This window comes from Equus asinus, chromosome 7 (assembly GCF_041296235.1).
Source record: "Equus asinus isolate D_3611 breed Donkey chromosome 7, EquAss-T2T_v2, whole genome shotgun sequence".
NCBI classification, from domain to species: domain Eukaryota; kingdom Metazoa; phylum Chordata; class Mammalia; order Perissodactyla; family Equidae; genus Equus; species Equus asinus.
This window is the reverse complement of record NC_091796.1, coordinates 98,039,625-98,063,176: the sequence shown is the minus strand read 5'-3', so window position 1 is coordinate 98,063,176 and position 23,552 is coordinate 98,039,625.

The window sequence follows — 23,552 nt, the reverse complement described above, 5'->3', positions numbered from 1 at the left end:
TGTTAGGGGGTCTTCATTTCCTTAGGGATGTTGCAGATCCCAGGTCTGACACCAATGGCACCTGAGATTTCCTCAGCGGGTCTGAACACAGCCCCAAGTGAGGGGCCTTCCCCTAAACCCCCATATTATACCTTTACCCAGAACAACCTCCCCCTCCACCAGCAGCTCAGGGAGCCCCAGAGTTGGCTCCCGCATGGTCATGAGTGGTCCTCTTGGGTTCTTCCTCTCCGGATCCCTCTGGGGCCCACTGCCTGTGAAGCCATTCTTGCTGGCATGCTTGGGGAGGGTGTGGACAGGTGTGCCAGGGTGCCACCCCACTGTGCTCCCCAACTGACAGTGGGCGTGCTGCCCTCTGGGGTGGCCTCGCTGAGCAAAGTGCCTCTGGGATCCACCAGCAGGGGGCAGGGTGCTGCCCCCCACCCCGGCCCACATCAGCCATCAAATAGCTCCGCTGATGCCATTCTGCCCTTTCTGCCTCTTCCACGGTTCTCGGCCATGTGGGGCCAGGCCGAGAGGCACCTGAGAGAGACTCCGACCCCGTGTCCTTTTCGTTCCGGGAGCAAAACTCCTCCAGCCCCGAAGCCTCCTATTAGTCATTCTTGGTTCCGCCCATTGGTTCCCTGCAGTTGCTGACAGGCACACAAGCACAGGCACACAGATTTTCATCTTCTGTGTATCTCTTGGCTTCTTAAGCCAACCTTTCTGACACTGGATTCGAAGTGTTTGCAAGGTGTGGGGATCAGGGAGGCCAGTGAGGTGGCCCAGAGCCCTCGGTTGGTTTACAGCCCGGGTCTGCACCCTGTCCACCCACACCCGCACTGTGTCCTGCTCTTGGCCCTCCTGGCTAAGGCCCTGTGGCTTGTGCCCTGTGTTCCCATCCTTTTTGCCTCTTGTACTCGGCACTGCCTTTCTGGCCTCGACCTTGGCTTCCCCTTGACAATTTTCTGGCTGACACCCAACACATGCTGCGTATGCCGTCTTTAGCAGATGCTCCTCCCAGCACAACCTGGTCCTGACACCCTCTTATTCTGGAAATGTCCCTCACCTCCGCCGTGCACCCTGCACCTGTGGGTGGTGCTCAGTCTGGGCACCACAAGTAGGAACAGAAAGCGTTCCTAAAGTTAGCAACCCGGCTCTGGCAGAAGGGGAAGAACTGAGGCAAGTGTTATGTAAATCTTAGTTACACCTCCCGGGGCTGAAAGGCATGGGGAAAAAATGGGTGGATGCGTGACTTATCTGGGTGAGATTTAATTTACTCTAGAATGCGAATATCTCAGGAGGGACGTCCACAGTCTGTTTAACTGGATGAGTGAACTGGGAGGGGAGAGGGGCTGATTCCAGACCTGCCCACGGTAGGGTAGTGAGGAGCAGAGGCTAGGGGTAAGCCAGGGGAAGGAATCGGTAGTGGGTGCCAGAAGAAAGCCCTCCTATACTCAACGGAGACTGTGGTACCTGAATGTAGCGTAGTTGCGGTAGAAGTAGTTCAGGTAGAGAGGGCAGAGGGGGTCAACGTGATGTTCCTGGGGAATCCAGGTGCAGGAAAAAGCTAACAACCCAGTGGGTGGGCATAGCGGGCAAGTTGCAAGGAACAAGTCTTGTGCTTCTACCTAAGGACTGAGACTGAGTTAGGAAATGGTGAGTTTCATAGAGTCAGGCATCCAATGCTTCAAGCTTTCCTGCTCAAGGGTCAGCAAACTGAAATGCCTTTCAGAAAAGGCAGCTGACATAAATGTAAGAGACGAGAGAGGGGTGGGGCTCATGCAGCTGCAGAGGGCGTACCTGTGGTTGTCATTAGCACTGTTCCCCGTTAGTGCCGACTCTGCTTTCCGGGCACTTGCTAGGATTTCACGTCCCCATCTCCCCTGAAGTTAGGAGAGTCATGTGAATGGCTCTGGCAACGAAAGCTGGGCAGAAGGGGCCCGTGTCCTTCCGGGGGAAGCCTGAAGAACAGTGAGCTCTTCACTCCGCTCCCCTCCCTTCACTGCTGCCATGGTCACGCAAGCACATGTCACGATGGGCCCCCACCAGCCTGAGTCCCTGAGTGGACACATGAGCAGAACATGTCCTTGGACATGTAGCACGGATAAAAAGTAAACTCTGGTTGTGTTAAACCGCTAAGATTTGGGGGTTGTCACTGCAGCATAACCTAACCTAGCCCGGCCGTTGGACCCTCTCACTCTGTCCACGAGTCGCTGTGACAGGGATCAAAGAGTTTCCCCTCATCAGGAACCCTCAGGGTTTTCTGAGCCCTTTGCCAGCCTTATGTGGTTAAAAAGAATATCACCAAGAGGCAACTCCTCCATGCCTGAGTTTGCCCATTTCATCGAGGAATAGTGCACTCATCATCAGTCACATCAAGGGAACATTCAATGGAGGCCACCCAGTTACTCGTGGCCCTGGGAACGGAAATCAGCCTGGTCCAGGCAGACGCAGGATGGGAAAGAGCTTTGGCTGCATGACTCGTCCCCATGACAGACACAGCCCAATACACAATTTTTAAAGGGGGTAATGACACTGGCCTTGATTCCAATTGGTGTCACTCTCCTAGCAGGGCGCTCCTCCCAGGTGGGTATGTCAGGGCAGGAGGCAGCACTGGTTTAGAGGGATCAAGCAGCAGACCTGAGAGGCCACCTCACTGTGCCCTGTTTCCTCATCTGTAAAATGGTACAAAACAGAGCCACCAAGTGCCTCCTCTGTACTAGACGTTGTGTTGGGTCCTGGAGAGACAGCGATGACTATGTCACAGCATCCCTCCCCAAGGAGCCACGGTTTAGACAGTGCCGCTCTGTGAATTGGTTGTCGCTGGTCTGCCATAAGATGAGGAGCTTGCACCAGGATGTAAATCAATTTTCATCACTAGGCACGTCATCTAGATCGGCCGACACTTTTTTTTAATAGCTAGACTCTCTCAATGGAGGGAGCTGTGGGTTGATTACAAATTCTTTGTAGTGAACGGTAACAGTTCGTGACACTGATCTATTGACTACACTTTGAATAGTATTGTCTGGTAGTTTTGAGACTTAGTCTCAAGGGTTGGTAGAAGTAAAAACATTTTGCTCATAGGGCAACAGCAAAGGCGGTGCTGCCCCATCGCCGTACCCCTCGGCACTCACCGCTCCATTGCACGCTGACAGTTTCCTCCTGTGGCACCTGCGATGCTCCACCCTGGGCTTTCTCTGAGGCCAGCGGGAGGGGAGGACAGAAGCGCTGAGAGCTGATGCCCCTGGGAGCGCCACTTGGTCAAAGAACAGGATTTGGGGGATAAACAGCCCAGCTTTTGCCCCTCGGGTGAGACGATTCTGATGCACGTTCTCTACTCTCTCTCAGAGGTCCCCAGCGGGACTATACCTCGGTTGCCCCCAGCGGTCACCTGCCCATTGGCAAACCCTGTCTTGGCTCCTTCCCTTTCTTCTCTCACATCCCTACTCTCCTACCAGTGCTTCCTGAGATCACCTCCCGGTCAGCATCTGCTTCCTGGGGTCTCTGTCTAAGACACTGTGCTAATTTAATGATCCCAGTGATCAGATCGTGGAACCTGTGCTTTATAGGCACTTAGGAGGTAGTAAGAAAATGCTCTCTTAGAGCTTTTGCTAAACCTGGAAGTCCTTTCAGCTAAACTTTTCAGTCCATTACTACCTCGCATCACTCACCACGTAGATTTGCCCACAGGGCAGAAATAACTCCAAGCGTGTGGTTCATAGTTTAACAACTTCAGGGAGGCAATGGAGAAGAGTGGAAAGAGAACATCAGCTCTGGACTCTAGAACAAAACTCTTGATTTTACCCCAAATGCCATGAGGCATCACCATCCACCCAGTTGTCCAGGCCCCAACCCTAGAAGTCAACGTTGAGTCCTCCCTATTTCATACCCTGCACATCCAACCCATTGGTAAGTCCTATTGCTTGTGCCTTGGGAGCCTGGTTGGTTTCTGTTCACCCCTCTCCAGGCCACCCCCCAATTCCATGTCACCATCAGCTCTCTCTAGGGCCACAAAAACAGCCTCCCAAATGGTCTTGCTGCCTCTGCTCTTACTCCTTACAATCCAATTTCCACACAGCATCCAGAGAGATCTATCAAAAATGTAAATCACATTATGTCATCCCTTGCTTAAAACCTTTCCGTGACACTTCATTTCGATCCGCATAATATCCAGACCGTTTACCGTGGCCTGCAATGCCCAGAGGATCTGGCTCCTGCATTCCTCCAGCCTTAGCCATCTCTGCTCTCCCCGTCGCTTACTGAGCTCCAGGTGCAATGGCCGCCTTTCAGCTCCTCAGATGTCCCCAGCTCTTTGCTGCCCTGGGGACTTTGTACTTGTTGCTACCTCTGCCTGGAAGGCCCTTCCCCGGGTCTTCACAGGGGGGTGGCAGCTCCTTCACGTCTGTCAAGGCTTAGTTCAGATGTGGCTCCTCAACAAACCACCTCCCCCATGCAGCCTATCCAAAAGGTCTCCTTCCTCCCAACACACACCAGAAACTCCAATGACTTTCCACCATATTGCCTTATTTATTACCTTTTGAGCAGTTATCACTAATCTACAGTTACCTTGCTTATTGTTTACTTGTTTATTACCAGCCTCCTCTACTGATGGAAGCTCCATGGAAGTCCAGATTTCTCTGTCTCCTTGGCACTGCATCCCCGCCCCTGGAGAGTAAGGAACACAAAGTAAGCACTCAGTAAGTGTCTTAAAGTCACAATAGCTTAGAGTCTAGCCTTTGGCTCTTACTATGTGACCTTGTCCAGGTTACCTCATCTCCCTAAGCCTCAGTTTCCTCAAATGTAGAATGGGGATAAAGTAGAAATTCCCTTATATACAGCTCCTAACAGTCTTACCTGCTGGGGAATTTGGCAAATGCTGGTTTATTTCCGTGTCCATGAGAAGACTTTCAGCTGTGCAGAGCAAAACACCCAACTACAGGAGGACTGAGTAGTAGGGCTTCATTGTCTCGCATAATTCACCTCCCTCAGGGAAGGCCCAGGGCTGGCTCTCACTGATGTCATCAGGGACCCAGGCTCTGTTTCATCTTTCTGCTTAGCCTTCCTCAGCATAAATGCTTGGTTCTAGACTTGTCCCTATGGTCACAAGAAGGCTGCCACAGTTCCAACATCACCTGTAGACATGACAACATCTGGCTGGAGATGAGGAGCATTTCCACCTATGCATCTCCTTTTCTTAGGAAAGGAGACACCAGCAAACTCCTCCTCTCATTGGTCCCGTTGGTCAGAATTGGAGCATATGCCCCTACTTTTGTTGCAAAGGAGGATGGGGAGGTGCATGTCTGGTCATTTTGGCCTCTCTGGGAGGACAGGAAGCAGGGGTGGAGAATGGTTGGTGGGTGTGCATCCAAGAGGTTCCTGTATCTTTCTTCTCTCTCCTCTCTCCTCTGCTGTGTTTCCTTTTTCCAAGGTGCCCTCCCAGGCTTTGCTGGTTTTGAGTTAGGAAGTCCGTAGCTTTCTCTCAGCTGTGTTATTCCGTTTGTAAAGGAAAGGCATGCAGGTGGTGTTTGTAGGAGCGTGGGTGTTTCAAGGCTGAGGATGTGCTGAGAGTTAGTAAGAAGGAGGTAGAAAGAGATCCGGACATCGCTGGAGGCGGGAAGAAGACGGTGCTGAGCAGCCGGGGGTGGGGGAGGCGGGTGAGAGCATGGGCAGCCTCAGCCAGAGCCCTGGGAACCCGGAAAGCGCACAGAGGAGAGGAGAGGAGTTTTTTCAAACCTCACCTCCACCTCTACTCTTCCTGGTCAGCCCGCCCTGCCCTCCCTCTCCTCCTTCCTGTTTCAAAGCTGCAGCCTCCCTATCCACGGGCCCAGAGAGGGGGCACTCCTCCTGCTCCTCCTCCTGTTCTCTGGGGACCTGGCTGCTCTTAAGCGAAAAAAGGACATTCCCGACTAAAGACACAAAAGGTGCCGAAGTGCTCAGAGGGGGTCCCAGTGCGGGCAGGGCTGAGGGGAACAGCCGTGCTGTGGGGAAGCCCAGAGCTCTCCACTCTCATGGTGGAGAGAATGCACGTGTATGGTATGTGGTTGTGGGTCCACAGGTCTTAAGCTATTCTAGATGGAGTGATTCTGGATCCCGGGAGCAGTGCTAGGCACCACTCAGGACCTGCCACGTAGTGATTAAGAGCTTGGCCCTCATTGATAAGGGTTGGAAACCCGCCTTTCGTATTTACTCACCATAGTGGACATTCGTCATTCCTTTTGGCCTCTTGCATCTGAAGCCCTTTATTTTGTGGTGAATCTTCCACCTGAAAAAGTGGAGCCTGCCTCCCACTATACGAGTTGAAAATGGCAGATGCTCCCCGTTCCCACGCCCCTTGCTGCTAAGGCACAGGCACATGACCCAGGTCCCGTGTCTTCCATGAATTCAGTCAATGGATTCAGTCCCTCTCTCCTTGAAAACCTGGGGCGCTTTCTGTTTTCCTGACTGGACACTCACTGATGCTGGCTAAGCCCGACGTCCAGTATGACTCTGGGAATCTCTCACGGCCCTGTAGTCTCAAAACTAAGTTCTCTGGTCCTTCCAATAACCCTCCACTTTGCTTTTTTTTCCAGATTTATTGGGGTCTATTTTTTTCCAGATTTGAGATATAATTATATATCATTGTATAATTGAGATACAATTATATATCATTGTTTCCGGTATACAATGTGACGATTTGATACACGTCCTATCGCAATATGTTTAGCACAGTGAGGTTAGTTACATCCCTCGCCTCACATCGTTACCATTTTGTTGTTGTTGTTGTTGTTGTTATGGTGAGAACACTAAAGCTTTACTCTTGTAGCAACTTTCAAGTACACAATACAGTGTTGTTAATTATAGTCACCACGCTGTACGTCAGATCCCCAGGATTATTCATCTTCCACCTGGAAGTTTGCACCCTTTGACCAACACCCATTTCCCCCACCCCCAGGCCCTGGCAACCACCATCCTACTCTCTGTTCCTATGAGTTTGATGTTTTTAGATTCCACATATAAGTGAAATCATACAGTAATTGTCTTTCTCTGTCTGATTTATTTCACTTAGCACAATGCCTTCAAGGTCCATCTATGTTGTCACAAATGGCAGGATTTCCTTTTTATGACTGAATTATATACATATGTGTGCATATATGTGTGTATATATATATATATATCACATTTTCATTATCCATTCTTCCATTGATGGACACTTAGCTTGTTTCCGTGTCTTGGCTATTGTGAATAATGTTGCAGTGAACGTGGGAGTGCAGATATCTTTTCCTGATACTGATTTCATTTCCTCTGGATATACACCCAGAAGTGGGATTACTAGGTCATATGGTAGTTCTATTTTTAATTTTTTAGGAACCTCCATACTGTTTTCCATAGTGGCCGCACCAATTTACTCTCCCTCCAACTCTGTAGAAGGGTTCCCTTTCCTCCACATCCTCACCAGCACCTGCCGTCTCTTGTCTTTTTGAGCATAGCCGTTCTAACAGGTGTGAGGTGATGTCTCATCGTAGTTTTGATTCCCTGATGATCAGTGATGTTGAGCACCTTTCCACATGCTTGTGGGCCATTCGTACTGTGATATATTTTACACGCAGTGATATTCACCTTTTTTAAACTATACAATTCTATGAATTTTGGCAAAATCATACAGTTGCATAACCACTCCCACAATCAAGATACAGAATATTTCCTTCACACCAAAAAGTTTCCTTGTGCCCCTTTGTGATCAATCCCCTCACCACCTCCAGACCCTGGCAATGACTGGCCTGATTTCCCTCCCTGTAGTCCGGCCTTTTCCAGAATGTCCTATAGATAGAATCAGACAGTATGCTGCCTTTTGAGTCTGGTTTCTTTTACTTAGCATAACGCTTCTGAGAATCACCCATGTTCTTCCATGTCTAAGCAGTTTGTTCCTTTTTACTGCTGAGTCATATTCTATTTTACGAATGCACCAGAATTTGTTAATTGATTCACCAGTTGATGGACATTAGGTTGCTTCCTGTTTGGAGTGATTAAGAATAAAGCTGCTGCAAACTTTCACAGAGAGGTTTTTGCTGTGGACATGTTTACCTTTGGGTAAATATGAAGGAGTTGAATTGCTGAGTCATGTGGTAAACATATGTATAACTTTGAATGAAAGTGCTAAATTGTTTTCGAAATTGCCATTTCCACCAGTGGTGTATGAGAGTTCCAGTTGCTCCACATCCTCATCAGCATTTGATATTGTCAGGTTTTTAAAATTTGAGGCATTTTAATAGGTGTATGGTGGTATCTCATTATGGTTTTAATTTCCATTTGCCTAATTATAAATGCTGCTGAGCATCTTTTCATGTGATTATTACCATTCATATATCTTCTTTGGTGAAATGTCTGTTTAAATCCTTTGCTAATTTTTATTGGGTTGTTTATTTTCTTGCTATTGAGTTTTGAGAATTCTTTATATATTCTGGTTACTAGTCCTTTATCAGATTTGTGTTTTGCAAATATTTTCTCCCAGTCTGTGGCTTGTCTTTTATTTTCATATGTGTCTTTCAAAGAGCAGAAGTTATTAATTTGGATAAAGTTCATTTTGTCATTTTTTCTTTTATGATTCATGTTTTTTGTGTCCTAAGAAATATTTGCCTAACCCAAAATATCAAAGACTTGCTTCTGTTTTCTTTAGAAGTTTTATAATTTTAGCTTTTACATTTAGATCTATAGCCCATTTCCAATTAATTTTTGTATATGGTATGGATTGAGGGGTTTTGTTTTGTTTTGTTTTTGCATATAGGTGTCCAACAGCACCGTTTGTTGAAAAGATTATCCTCTCTCCATTGAATTGCTGTGGCACTTATGTCGAAAATCAATTTTATGCGTAGGTCTATATCTGGGTGTTGTCTTTGTTTTTTGATCTATGCATCTATTCTTTCCCTAATATCACATGGCACTGATTCATATAGCTATACGGTAGGTCTCAAAATCAGGTAGTGTGAGTCCCACAATATTGTTCTTTATCAAAGTTGTTTTGGCCAATCTAGGTCCTTTGCTTTTCCATATAACTATTAGAATCAGCCTGTCAATTTCTCCAAAGAAGCCTGCGGTGATTTTGATTGAGAACGCGTTGAATCTGGAGATGAATTTAGGGGGAGCTGGCATCTCGACAATGCTGAGTCTTTTGATCCATGAGCACAGTGTATCTCCTTTATTCAAGTCTCCTTTGATTTCTCTCATTAATATTTCATAGTTTTCAGCTTACAAATCTTGCATATTATTTGTCCCAAAGGATTTCATGTTTTTGGTGCTACTGTAAATGGTACCCTTTAAAAAAAATTCCATTTCCATTTGTGCATTGCTAGTATATAAAGATATAATTAAATAAATAAATTTTAATATATTGACCTCATATCCTGCACTTTTGGTAAACTTGCTTGCTAGACCTAACAGCATCTTTGTAAATTCTTTGGGATTTTTCCTTTGTAGAAAACCATACTGCCTACAGTTTTATTTCTTCCCTATCCTTATGCCTTTTTTCTTTTTCTGGCCTCATGTGCTGACGAGGATGTTGACTAGGAGTGATGAGAGCAGACATCTTTACCTTTTCCCCAGTCTTTGGGGGAAAATGTCCAGTCTCTCACCATTAAATATGATGTTAGCTATGGGTTTTCACAGATGCTCTTTGTTAGAGTGAAGAAGTTCCCATTTATTCTTAGTTTGCTAAGAGTTTTTATCATGAATAGATGCCCAATGACCTTTTAACAAGTTTCTTTTCTGCTTAAATCAGCCAGAGTTAGTTTCTGTTGCAATTGGAGCCCTAACTGATAGACCAGCCTCGCAAAGTTGGGCAAATTCCTTAACTTCACCTGAGCCAGGATCTGAATAGAAGGCTAGTGACGAATATTTAAGTCCTTTTAATTCTACCACCTTCGGAAAATAGCTGTCACAGCCTTCAAAGCCATCTACTATGTTGTAGTAAAACCTGAGTTTATTATTTTTCTCCCACTCCACCCTCAATAACCTTGCTTATTATATGTAATGATATAAATAATATATACTCATTATAAAGAACCTGAGCAATTCATTAAATATAAAGAAGAGAGCAAAGGTCACCTGGATGTCACCATCCTGAGAAAACCACCATTAGCAATTTGGTAACCATCTTTCAAGCCCCTTTTCATGCAGGCTCACGCATACATACCTGACTTTACACAAATGAGACCAGAACATACGTGCGTGCTGTTTTATGGTGGGCATGCTGCCACCTCCACTCCCCTCTCCATCACAACCACCCCCACACATCTCTCGTGATTCTCAGGATTGACTGAGCTCAGCGGGGTGGTTCTCACGTAGGGTCTCCTGTGTGGTTGCGGTCACATGTTGGCTGGCGCTGTGGTCATCTGAATGCTCATCTGGGCCAGATGTCCAAATCTGCCTCACTCCTGTAGCCAGCAGTGGATGCTGCCTGCCAGCTGGGAGCTAACTGCCTGGGACTGCTCAAAGCAAGAAAACCAGGTTCTGCGAAGGAGCGTTCCAGGAGTAGGAGTTCCAAAACACCCCAGTGGAACCTGTAATGCTTCTCATGACTTAGCTTCAGAAGTCCCAGAACGTCACTCTGCTGTATTCTATTGGTCAAGCAAGTCATTAAGGCAAGCCTGGATTCAAAGTGAGGAGAATTAGACCACCTTTCAAGGGGAAAATTCACGAAGAATTTATGGCCATCTTTCATTTACCACATTTATTAAACAATAAATATGCATCCAGCACCTACTGCCTGCCAGGTGCTTTTATAGGTGCTGGAGAACAGGTGACAAGACAAAGTTCCTGCTCTTACGAAACATACTTTCTAGTGTGGGGACACAAGCAACAGACAAGTGTGCAAATTTAGCTAAGTAAAATAAATTAACTGAATCAGTAAATTAAATGATCTCCCTCTCTCTCTGAAGTCCTGGGGGCTGTATCTGTACTCTCCTTTGGCAGTGTCGCCTCTGTCCTTGCACTACAGGTGCTGATATTCCAATTGGTGTCTTTCGGGGAACAGGCATTTCCATCTGAGCCATCTCTCAGGGCTTCCCAGGGAGCAACATTCAAGAGTGACTGTATGTACAGTCGTTAAGAACATGAGGGCTTTGGAGCCAGATGGTGTGGGTTCAAATGCCCACTCTGCCAACCTGCTCACTGTGTGACTTGGCAAGTAACTTAATTTCTCTGTGCCTCAGTTTCCCCATCTATAAACTGAGGAAATAGGGCCAGTAATAGGACTTACTTCCTAGGGTTGCTGTGAGAACTAACCTCTGTGACTCTCTTGCAACAGGACCTGGCACATAGTAGGTGCTTTATTGGTGTTTCTTGAATGAATGGATCTCTCAAGCCTCTGACAAATTGAGTCAGCTCTTCTGCGGCGGGTGTCCAGCTGCCATGTGGAGACCTGGAGCAACGGCCCACCTACCCACAAGCTGGTCCGTGTGAGTGTGTGCGGGAGCCAAGCTGGGGTGGGCTGTGCAGTGCTTGTTGCAAATAAGCCTTTAGTGGTGGTGATGAGCAAGCCCGCTCCACCTGTCATTTCAGGGAAACTAAACAGACATTCCCCTCAGGGGCTGCAGCAATGCCTGCTCACTCATTAGCACAGCCCCAGGAAGGCGGACAGGCTCCAGGAGCGCAGGAGCAGGCCTCGTAAATAATTAACACCTCACAGCATGGGCCTAATCTTCCCGCAGCCGCAGCTGCAGCAGCCGGAGCTTCGGAGCTTCGGAGCTTCGCCGCGCCGTGCGGTGTCAGAATTCAAACCCCATAGCTGTGTGGCCTGGGACTTGAGTCCTAGCACTCACCCTTCTGGGTGGTTTGTGGTAGTGACATGCTGTGGGATCAGAGCCTGGCCACTCTGTTATTAAGGCAAGTGGCTTACCTCATGTGCCTTCCAGCCCCGAGTAAGTAGGCTAAGGCCAGCCTGGGGAGATTATTTGCAGGGAATTAGAGCAGGAGAGAGCAGGATTAGGGCAGCCTTCCAACCAGTGGCTCATCTGTAGCTGCCATCTGCAAAGGCCTGGTGCCACCTTTAGTTGAGAGTGAGCACCCACAGGAGGAGACTCAGTTACGAGCTAGAGAGGCCACTTGAGAAGGCACCCTCGCAGCCTTAGGGAGGGTGTCGCCTTGCTCCCCGCCTTCCCTTCCCAGGACCTCTGAGAAGCTGCACCAGTTCTGCAGAGGATGGGCAGGTGGTGGGTGGGAATGAAGACATCTGAGTGGGTCCTTGCTCTGTCACTCACTGTGAGACCTGGGCGAGCCACCTTCCCTTTCTGGGCCTCCTTTTCCTCACCTGTGAGATGAGAGCGCTGGGCCAAATGACCCGTCAGACCTACCTACCTCTAATATTCTTTTTTTTTTTTGAGGAAGATTAGCCCTGAGCTAACATCCGTGCCCATCCTCCTCCACTTCACATGTGGGACGCCTACCACAGCACGACCTGCCAAACAGTGTCGGCGCCCAGGATCTGAGCCGGCGAACCCCGGGCTGCCGAAGCGGAATGTGCACACTCAACCACTGAGCCACCGGGCCGGCCCCTACCTCTAATATTCTTGACATACCATGATTCACATGGGAAGGGAGGGAGTTGAGGAGAAAAGGTAAATTTTGGATTCCCACTGGGTTTAAAGGCAACAACAGCAGAGAAAGAAATCAAATTGTCACCTACAAGGAGACCGTTAGAATTCAATGTTGAATGAATGAATGAATGAAACAGTAGACGTGGATGATATATAGGACTGTTAAAGGGCAACAGAGTTCCTTCCCAAAGATGTGGAAATGATATAACTAAATTGACCTCTAACGGTAAATTATATAATCCACACAAAATAGATAAAATCAGAATTATTCAGATATTTTAAATAACACAAATAGTCAGCATTCATTGAGGACTTATTCACCAGACATTGTCCTTTGTGGTTTACTAGTTACAACCCCATTCAATTCTCACAGTAATATACAGGAGATAATATTACAACTCCCAATTTACAGATGGAGAATTTACGCAAGAGGCACAGAAATGTCCAAGGCTAACCTTGGAGTCTTGCTTCAGAGCCCACAGGCTAACATCCTCCAGTTCTGCCTCGGAGAAGCCAGAATGGCTTTTAGGCCAGAGCAAGCCTTGGCCACAACGTCACTGAGGTGGGTACTGTTGACCCGATGTCCACCTCCATCGCCCCTTTGAAGGTGAGAGTCCTCCCCGCTGAGCAGGGCAGGAGGAGGTCTGAGCTTCACAGAGATGGAGGCAGGAGAGCAGAGTGGGAAGAGCAGGGAGGGAGGGAGGGAGAGGAGAGAGAGCAGCAGCCAAGGAGGGCCTAGCGGAGGCCTCACAGAGCTCCCCATGTCCTGTCATTAGGAAACCTTTAGAAATCTAGACTCAGCTTGCTCTCCTCTCCACAGTGCCTGGTTAATGCCTGGTTAGTGCTTCTCTTGCAAGAAAAGAAAAAGAAAAAAATTTGAAAAGAAATTTGGTGTCATATTTTGAGAAACTAGAAAAAACAAAACTAAGGAAAATCTCTGATGTTGCAACATTTCCACTCTGCTTAGAACTCCCAAAAGAATCTTGATTTGAGAGAACAATTGACTAAAAATTATTGCGCGGTACAGCTGTGTGTGCTTTGATCTTCAAAGGGCTCATCTGTCCATCCTATCTGACCCCCTAGGATGGCCCTGCGAGGCAAGCAGGGCGGGTATTATCTCCAGCTTGCTGATCAGAGCAGCTTAGGTTTAGGGAAAAATGAAAAACTAACACATTTGTGTGGCTCTCACAACTGTTTGGTCTGATGGGGTTGGCTCTCTTTAGTCAGAACTCTTGTATTTCAAGTTTCAGAAAAACCAGCTCAAACTAGCTTAAACAAATGAGCAACCCAAAAAACGGAATTCATTGATTCGTATAAGAAGTTCAACGGGTGAATCCACAGGACCTCAAACAGCATCATCAGCTCACTTTCTCTGCCCCCACTCTGTCTCCATCTTGAGCTTTCTTGTGTGTTGGCTTCTTTCTCAGGCAGCCCGTCCCCCAAGAAGTGGCAAGGAGGCAGAGATGACCACCACGCCTTGGGTTAGATGCTACCAGTCGAGCAGCCCAGTGGAAAGCAAGGCCCTTTCCCACCAGTGTTTCAATGAGAGTTTGGGGCTGGGCCTCTTTGGCCCGGCCTGGGTCACATTCCCAAACCTGATCCCGTCACGGTGGCTGTGGTATAGTCATTCCCCGTCCAGTTAATGACGGGAGAGCCCGGAAGGGAGGAGGCTCTCGAAGGCAAACCAAGTGCTGTTCCCAGTAGAAGGGGGAATGGTCACTGGGTAGGCAAAAACTCTATGCGTCTATTACATTCACCGTTCTCACAATTCAGTTGAGAGAACTGAAGTACAGAGGCATTGCCTGGGTGCCATAGCCAGATCTCAGACTCCAGAATCCCGCGACCTGTTTGCACATGTTGGAGAGGAATCCACGGACATGCCTTAAAATGGTTGGACTGACCAGAACTCAGCCCATCTGCTCTTGAGCTTTGAATTCACACTTGTCAGAAATCCCAGCTTGTCCCCACCCTACCGTGCTTCCCATTGGTAGCTAATCTCTCACCACCGCCCCTGTAAACCACGCCTTTCATTTAGAAAGAATATATTCTCAAGGACACAGTAAATCAACGATCAAGCCTCCTCCTGTTCTTCTTTTAGACTTGCTGGGAGGCAAAGGGAACGCCTTCCAGGCTCCAGCCTCCATTCCTTTCTGAGCTTGACCCCTACCTACCCTGGCTACCCGGCCAGTAGAGGTGCTCAATATGCTGCCCCCTTCCCTCTTTCTCTCCATCACCCTGCTTTTGGGCAACTATCTAATCAACACAGTTCTGATCCATTTAAGAGCTGCTGTGCCTTGTTCTGAAACATAACGATTCAAGGCCAGGGACTCTGCTGTATTTCCTTTCTCCCCCAGTGAAATCCAGGACCCTGCATAGAGTCAGCCTTCAATAAACGGTTCTGACATGCACTGGCCCCACGTGAGGGGTGACTTGAAGTTTAACATTCAATAGATAGTGAGAAGGCACAGTGACAGGCATTACTCATTTCTATTTCTGAATTTTCTGATCACAGATTATTCTAGAAGCCACAGATTGTTCCAGAGTGGATGGGAGCAATTCCATAAGCACTACATAGGGTAAGAATTGGTCTTCGGGTTATCTTTCTAATGAAAGCATCTTTCAGTTGCTTTACGGTGTACTTTTTAGAAAATAATTTCTCCAAATGGGGCTCTTTCTTAGCCTAGTTCCTCGCAATAAAAAAGCCTCTCTTTTACATTTTTCTTTCCATTCTTTGGAATACTCATTCTTTCTATATAGAGAAGAGATCTCCTTAGGAGATCTATAGATATAGATGAATTAATATATTTCATTTCCCTCAAATTTTGATGTGTCATCTTTAGATGCTGTCACCTGCTTCAGGCTGACAATAGGGAGTTAGATTATTCAGAGCATTAAAGATTTATCACCTCCATCACTCTTTATAAAACCTCTTATTTCTAAGGAATATCTCAGTTGCTTAGGTTATTTTGCAGAAAAAAAGAGTTTAATGGGGAATTAATGTTTTCTGAAGCCCTGAGTGAGTTTTCAAAAACTTGTAGGATGGTAAGTTTTTAATAACTCCAACTAATTACCGTTTTCAAGTTAGATGTTAGGTCGAAGGCTTTAGGTTTACCACCATTGAAAACAACTAATAAAATCAATCCACTAGGAACAAAATGTGGCTTCAATATGAAGATACCTCCAGGGGACAGCCATTTGTCCAAGAAAGATTTTCCCCAGTTCAGGTTTGAGGAGATCTATAGTAAATCCATCCAACAAAGGAATCTTGGTTGCGAGTGCTAAAATTATGTGAGCGGTTTTTCCCCTTGCTGAGAGCAGTGGACTGGATTAATGTAACACTTGTTTTCTATGCACTGGGTTATAATGGCAATGAGGAAGGGGAGGGCCATGTGGAGGATGAGAGCTGTGGGGACCCAGAAAGGCGTTCGTTTGCCTGTTCTTGTTTCTATTACCTACTCCCCAATGTCTTGGATCTAAAATATAGAATGCCATGCCCCAAGCAGCATAATCTATTTGACTTGGATGATAGAATCGTAATGCAGAAAAGGATCTCAAAAATTATCCAGACTAACCCCACCCCAGCTCCATTTTACAGATGAATAAACTGAGGGTCCGAGAGGACCAGAGAGTTGGCCAAGGTCCCATAGAAAGTGGCAGTATCAAGCCTTCCGGATCTCCAGTCAGTGTTCTTTCTGTATGGAGATGCTTATTTGTTCTCACTCATCGTGTTTTTCATCTACTTTGGGTGGCCAAGCTGGAGGCCAGATTCGAAATACTAGTGCCAAGCCAAGAGTACCTGTTCTTCAACATCTCACCTGAAGCCATGTTAAATATCAGAATTTATCCAGACTTAGGATTTGAAAAGGGAAAGGAATCACACATTGGAAATGAGATGAGCACAGATTGGACTGTGTCATGATGTCTTCAAAGACAAGGGTCCATTGGTTGCAAGGGTAGGCAATGAGAGCAGGGAAAGCCGGGGCAGTGATGCTCTGGGGGAAGCGCTTCCATGCAGCTTCGCTACCTCCCTGCCTTCTCTCTCCTCCTCTCTCTCCCCACCACCTCCCCTTTCTGCAATTCCATTGTACACTGGCACTAAGGGTTGCTGAGGAAAGCGGAGATGGGAACTTTCCTGTGACATCCACAACAGTGTCCTTTCAGACTAAGTACTCATTAAGGCAACAGAAAAGAATTAGTAAAATTCATGAACTGAAAACTGGGAAAAGTTTCATCTTTAATGCAGAACTTTCCTCAGGGTTAAAATCTTCCCCCAGTCTTTTGCATACATGGTTTCACAAAAATGTAATCATATCTTATATATTACTCTGCAACTTATTTTTTGTCGTGTTAATGTAACAAACATCTTCCCAGGTCAGTATTTAGTATCAATCTATCAATCAAAATTATTTTTTAAAATAGGTGCTAAATATTCCACAGTGTGGATATATCATAATCGACTCAACTACTCCCTGTACGTGGATGTTCTGTGTTATCAGGTTTGCTACTGTGAACAATGTAGTAATAAAGAGCCCAGCCCAGCGCCTGTAGGACAGAAAAACCAAATGTCAAGCTCCCTACCTTCCTTAGCTATTGGTGCCTTCCCAGTCAGAAAGGGAAATAGCACAGAAGTTGAGGTCAGCAACTCTGAAGACCCACTAACCATTTTGTACATCTCTGCTTCCTGAGTTCACAGGTTTTCCTTAGTTTCTGAACTTGCACTTGACACCAGTCCTTTCTCTACTTTATTTCAAAGGTGGAGGTCTCAGAATGCTAAATCTGTCTGGAGCAGCTCTATCAGCAGCAGAAAGATGCTCCCAAATTGGGAGAGGTGAAGCAGCATCAGGCTGCAGGAACATTTGGAACAGGGGAAACATCACGTGATTCCAGATTAAACACCAGCTTTAACTAAAACGACCATTGTTTCTATTTTGAAATCGTGGCGAGGAAAGCAAGTTGAAGTCCTGGGAATAAACAGATCCTGGAGTTTCAACCCAATGGATAGAGACACATAGGGGTTTCCTTCTCTGAAAGACAGGAAATACTCGTCTTCCTTTTCAATGAATGTCTTCATATCCTTTCCATCCTTTCAACGGATTCCCTTCTCTTCCCTGAACGCCTATTTGTTGCCACACTGGGAGAGGTCTACAGTCGTAGTCACTCTTTTGAAGTCTTTGATCTACCCTGGTCCAAGAGCGTGGACTTTGGAACACTCAGAAATCTGGATTTGCATCCTGGCTACAGCTCCTATTCACTAGTGATTGACACCTGGAGAAATCCTTAGCCTGAGTTTTCACTGCCTCATCTGTACAGGGAGGGTAGCTGTTAGGTCTGGCACAGGCTGCCACGAGGGTTAGACAAAAGCAATGCAGAGCTCTGTGTGACATGTGCTGCGTGTTCAGCAACGGTCCTCTTCATTCCGGGTCAGCAACTAAGGCGAAACACTGATCCTTTCCCGCCCTACGATGTTAAAGAGTGTAATCTCTGTCATTAACAATCCATTTCTGTTGTCCTTCATCGATTTCCATAGGATTGCCAATAGAAGTTAATCCTTTCTGAGCGTTTGAGAGCTAAATATACTAATATTGGCCTCACTTTTCAGGAAACCAGAGTCATGGAATGAAGAACTCATCCGAGACTTAAGCACTGGTGCCTCCTGGGGTGGCTGCTGGAGGCTGATGTCTGTGGGCGAGTTTCGTACAGTTGCCACAGTAGCTCTGCTTTCTTCCCACTGTGAAACATATTTTAATTATTACTATCAATAAGGCAATGAGAAGAGTGACAATTCTAACAAATCTTTTAAAAAATTTGTTCTGGCTCTCCCGAGATGGTCAGGATCATATGTGGTCTGACAAGTTTTGAGAGAGAAACCTTCTTTAAAAAACAAACAAACAAAAACACGGAGCCAGCCTGGTGTTGTAGCGGTTAAGTTCGCGCACTCTGCTTTGGCAGCCCAGGGTTTGCGGGTTTGGATCCTGGGTGTGGACCTACACACCGCTTATCAAGCCATGCTGGGGCAGCATGCCACATACAAAATAGAGGAAGACTGGCACAGATGTTAGCTCAGAGACACTCTTCCTCACACACACACAAACCACAACGGCAGCAACAGAAGGAAAAATAAACAGATAATTCACATCTAAGATGCTGGCATTGGAAGCAAATTCTTGGAACAGTAGATCACTGATGCTTTCATTCAGTTGTTGAATGTTGAAGAATTAACGCCTCTTCTCCAAAGAAAGAAGATTACTGCACCTTGAGTACACAGAGCCAGGTCCCTGCTGGGAGCCTGAAGAACACTGCCACGTACCTGACAGTCAGCTCCTTGGATGCTTTTAGTGATCCTTAGCTCATTTCCTTGTAAGGTACCCTCTTTTCCAAAAATGAGACCTACTGCATACTCCAACCTATATCTTTAGTTCCTGTTTGCTGTGGTTTCCAGGTCATTCAACAAGCTGGTTACTCTCTTTTGGACTTAACTCAGATGTTAATGTCCTTAAAAAGCGGTATTTAGGCAATTTGCAATTACGTGCTCGTATTATATCATTAGGATGCATGACTTTATGAATAAATCTGTCTGCATTCCAGATTACAGAGAAAAATTGGAAACTATCCAACAATTGGGAAGTGCTAAATAAATAATGATACAGCCATGTGGTGGATTATTTGTAGCCACTAAAAGATGTTTATAAACATGGGAAAATTTTCTCTAAAGGCACAGTGAAAAATTGTACACATATCAATTACATAAACATTTCATTGAAAAAAGATGGAAATAGACCAAAATGATAAAAGTACTACCTTTGTATAGCACTTTTTCCTGTTTCTTTTTTTCTATACCCTCTAAATTTTCTAAAATATATATTTATTACTCATTAGAGGAGAAAGTAAAAAAGGGAGGGAGGAAGAGGGAGAAACACGTTTACTGAATGAAGGGCTTAAAGCAAGATCTAACCAGTAGAATGAAGGAGGACCATCACCATCTTTATTTTAACCAATCCATTAGTAATTAGAGAGTCCATCAGTCTATTAGTAATGTGGCCCTAAGTCATTACCTTTTTTGGTAGCCATCTGTACACTCAGTTTATAGTCCAATAAAATGCTTTTTCTTAAACTTAGAATTCTATGCTTTTTTCCTCCATTATGTTTATGCCATTGGTTTAAAAAGACAGGTGAAATTTCACTCTTAGATTTCACCCATTGTCCAAACCATTGAGCAAACTGTCAGATCTCTGTAGGTACCAATTCCGTCTTCTCATACAAGAGCTACTTCTTCCAGTGGAAGGTCATTTGCAAATTTTCTTAACTTGTCACCAATATCCTCAACCAGGAAATTTATAAAACTGTCAAATAAGGTAAGATGAGGACAGAGCCTGCTAATTCAGACTCACACATAGCCATCAAGGAGCTTTTGGGAATAGCTTTGGAAGGGTTGGAAACCCGCTTGACTAAATCCTAACCCAATCCCCATCTGTCCCTCTTACCCATGAAGATTTTATGGGAAGGTGTTAGATGGCTTTTGGGAATCCATATATAAGCATCCCTGGATAAACATGTTCCAAGATTCTCGTGCAGCCTGTGGATTTCCCCATTTTTGACCAAGGGATGCCTGTTTTCTGTAATTCTGTGGAGACTAAAATCAGCACTAATGATGGGAAAAGATTCAGTGTCTCTCGATTAATGCGTTGTCACTTTGACCAAACCAGAAAGTTTGCCGCACTTAAATGTCTTAGAAAGGGTCTAAAGATAAAAACGTCTTAGATCTACATTAGGGCATATGGTCTAAATTCTACTGTTATTAGAGGAAACTGAGTAATACATTAGAAGTTACTTTAAAGGATTGTCTGGAAGCTAAAAGGATAAATATTAGAGCACCTTTTTGTAGGTCAAGTGGTAAAAGAACCTGCTTCACTATTGATAAGCTGTGTGACTTTGAGTAAGTCACTCAGACCCACAGTGCCAGTTTCTATATGTGAAAAATGGAGGTGATACCTAGCCTTTAGGGTTGTAATAAAGAGTAAATAAGGTGACGTATGTGAAAGCAGCACTAAATAATTGTTAATATGCATTGAGTGCTTCCTGTGTCCAGACATTCCAAGTGCTTTGCATGGTTCCTGTCACTGAATCCTTGTGCGACCCTCAGAAGTGGTACCATCCCCAGATATTTGAAGTGCTAAGATAGAAAGTAACTGGCCTCGGCATCTGAAGCCCGCGACTCCAGAGCCTGTGCTCTTCGCACATCTTCTACACAGTGGATATTTGTTGTTGTTGTTTTCACCCCCGGTATCCACTCTTCTACTTTGTGGTAAAAGCCCCCCAAATTCTTGTGGTGAAGGCCCCCATCTGTGTCTAATCTTGGTAAGACTGACAATCAAGGAGCCCATCTCTCGAGCCACAGAGTCAGCATATAACAAAAGCCAGGCCAATGAGGGGTTTCCCTCATGACTCTGTGTGTTGAGGGACCCAAATTGTAGCTGATTCATTCCCTTAGTGGTCTTGAAAGACCGTTGAGCCTGCTGCCTGGATCCCCAGAGCTACCTGGGGTTATGGTCCCAATAAATTCCCTTTTCTCCTAAGTTAGCCAGACACAGTTTCTTTTGCTCAAAACTAAAGAACTCTAACTGATAATATATCAAAACCAAAGTAAGTATACGCTGCAATGTCTATTATAAATGAGAACGGGAGGACTAATGACACACCATAAGCTTCAGTTTCCTCATCAGTAAAATGGGGTACTAACAGGGCTTTTCCTGCCCACGATCATTACAATTAAACGAGACAATGCATGTAAAGTCCTTGGCACGGTATCTGCTACACAGAAAACACTCACGGTCAGCTACTAGTGTGAGGGGCTCAGTTATTTTTTAGTAAAAAGGGACTTCAGCAATTATTCCCATTAGGGGAACCAACTCTCTAAAAAGGAAATAATTATGGTCATAGCCTCCAGTTTCCCACAGGTAGGAGTAAGTTCTAATAATGACAGGTTCCCACATTTGTTACGTAACTGGACTCCATCCCGAGCCTACAAAAGAATCATTTGTCCAGGGGCATATTATTCCTCCCACTCCAACTTGTTAAGATTGAAGAATAACTGACTGTTTAATAAAAGAGCACCTCAGCACTCAAGGCATGAACTTGGTCCTGACATTTCTAAACTTAAGAGTTAAGGGGGTGGATGATCCAAATGATGAACTGACAGGTAAGGTTTTTCGCAAGGACAGTTATAAACTAATATTAACGCAGAACTTAAGATCTTTAACTGCTGATGTATTTTAGCTTAGAAGCATTTGGACTGCGGTCGCTGCCCTGCCAGAACTACTACTCCCCCCGAGACTGGGTTTCTACCTCCTTCCATTTCATGCCCTCCTCCACTGACCCCACTCCACAGCCATCATTACTTTGTCTGGCTTAACTACAGAGCAGAAAGTAACGAGGAAAACATTGTAACAAAATAACCAAGACTACACAGTCCCCTTTAAAATAGAAACTTGGGGCATCTGGGCTTATTTCACCATGGCTAGACCAACCATGTAAATCAGAATGGAATGTCTGTTGTGGCACTGCCACCTGAGCCAAAGGTGCTTTCTTTAAAATACCTACCATGGGGTTCCACTGGCAGGTGCGGCCATGGATTGGGGAATGGGGGGAAATTCAGTCCACGCAGCAGCCATGTGCAGGGGCTTGGAGCAAAGCAGCCAGCCCCAGGGTCAGGAGACTGGTTAATTACAGGAGAAATGAACAAATAAGTGAATGTATCAAGGATTATGGGAGCCCCGTTTTTTACTATAGGGTAAAGGAGGTATAAATATAGAAAGTGGGAAGACTAGAATAAACCTTGTGGAACAGAAGTGAAATTGGAGATTGATGTGGACTTGTGGTTTTAATATATATATAGATGGATGCATGAGGAAACAAGCATAGATGTATGTATTTCCTAATTGTCCGCTGAGAGGACCTAGTAGCAATGACAGTACAGTGGCAATGGGCACAACCTGGCACCCAGATCTTGGTTCTACATGCCGTTCTCCACCCAGGAAACAGGACTCTTTGGAGCAATGGCTGATCCCAGGACTGGGGTAGGGAAAATACAAGATGGAACCTGGAACACCATGTGGTGCCTGGAAGTAAGGAAGTGCTCAAAGAACCATGCGGATGTGCAGCCATTGTGGAAAACAGTTGGAAGTTCCTTGAAAAATTTAAAAAGGAATTACCATATGACCCAGCAATCCCACTGGATATATATCCAAAAGAATTGAAATCAGGATCTCAAAGAGAGATTTGCACGCCCGTGTTCCACTGCAGACTGACTCACAATACCAAAGTGGTGGGAGCAACCCAAATGTCCATCGCCAGGTGAATGGATAAAGAACATGTGTATAGCCACACAATGAAATATTATGCAGCCTTAGAAAGGAAGAAAATCCTGTCACGTGCTACATGGATGAAACTCGAGGACATTATGCTAAGTGAAATAAGCCAGTCACAAAAGGACAAATACTGGATGATTCCACTCATGATCTAAAGCAGTGAAAATCATAGAAACAGAAAGCAGAAAGGTGGTTACTGGTGGCTGGGCGGAAGAGGGGGGGATCAGTGTTTAGTGGGTATAGAGTTTCAGTATTATGAGATGAAAAAGTCCTAGAGATCTGTTGCACAACAACGTGAATATACTTAACACTACTGAATGCACACTTAAAAATGGTTCAGACGGTAAATTTAATGTTATGTGTTTTTCTACAATTTAAAAAAAAAAAAGAAAAGAACTTGAGGACATGTGAAAAGAACACACAAGCCAGCCTGCAAGTGCTCCCACTACTCAAATCTGGGACAACTGGAGCAACAAAATCAATCGTGACAGTTTGCAGATTACAAAACAAAATCCGTGTTTCAGACTGATAGAAATAATGAATAAATAAATAAATGGGGGAGAAGAGAAAGTGCTCACCCTAGATGCCAACTAAATGTAGATGCAAAAGTATAATTAGAAAATCACCATTTGGCAATAACTGA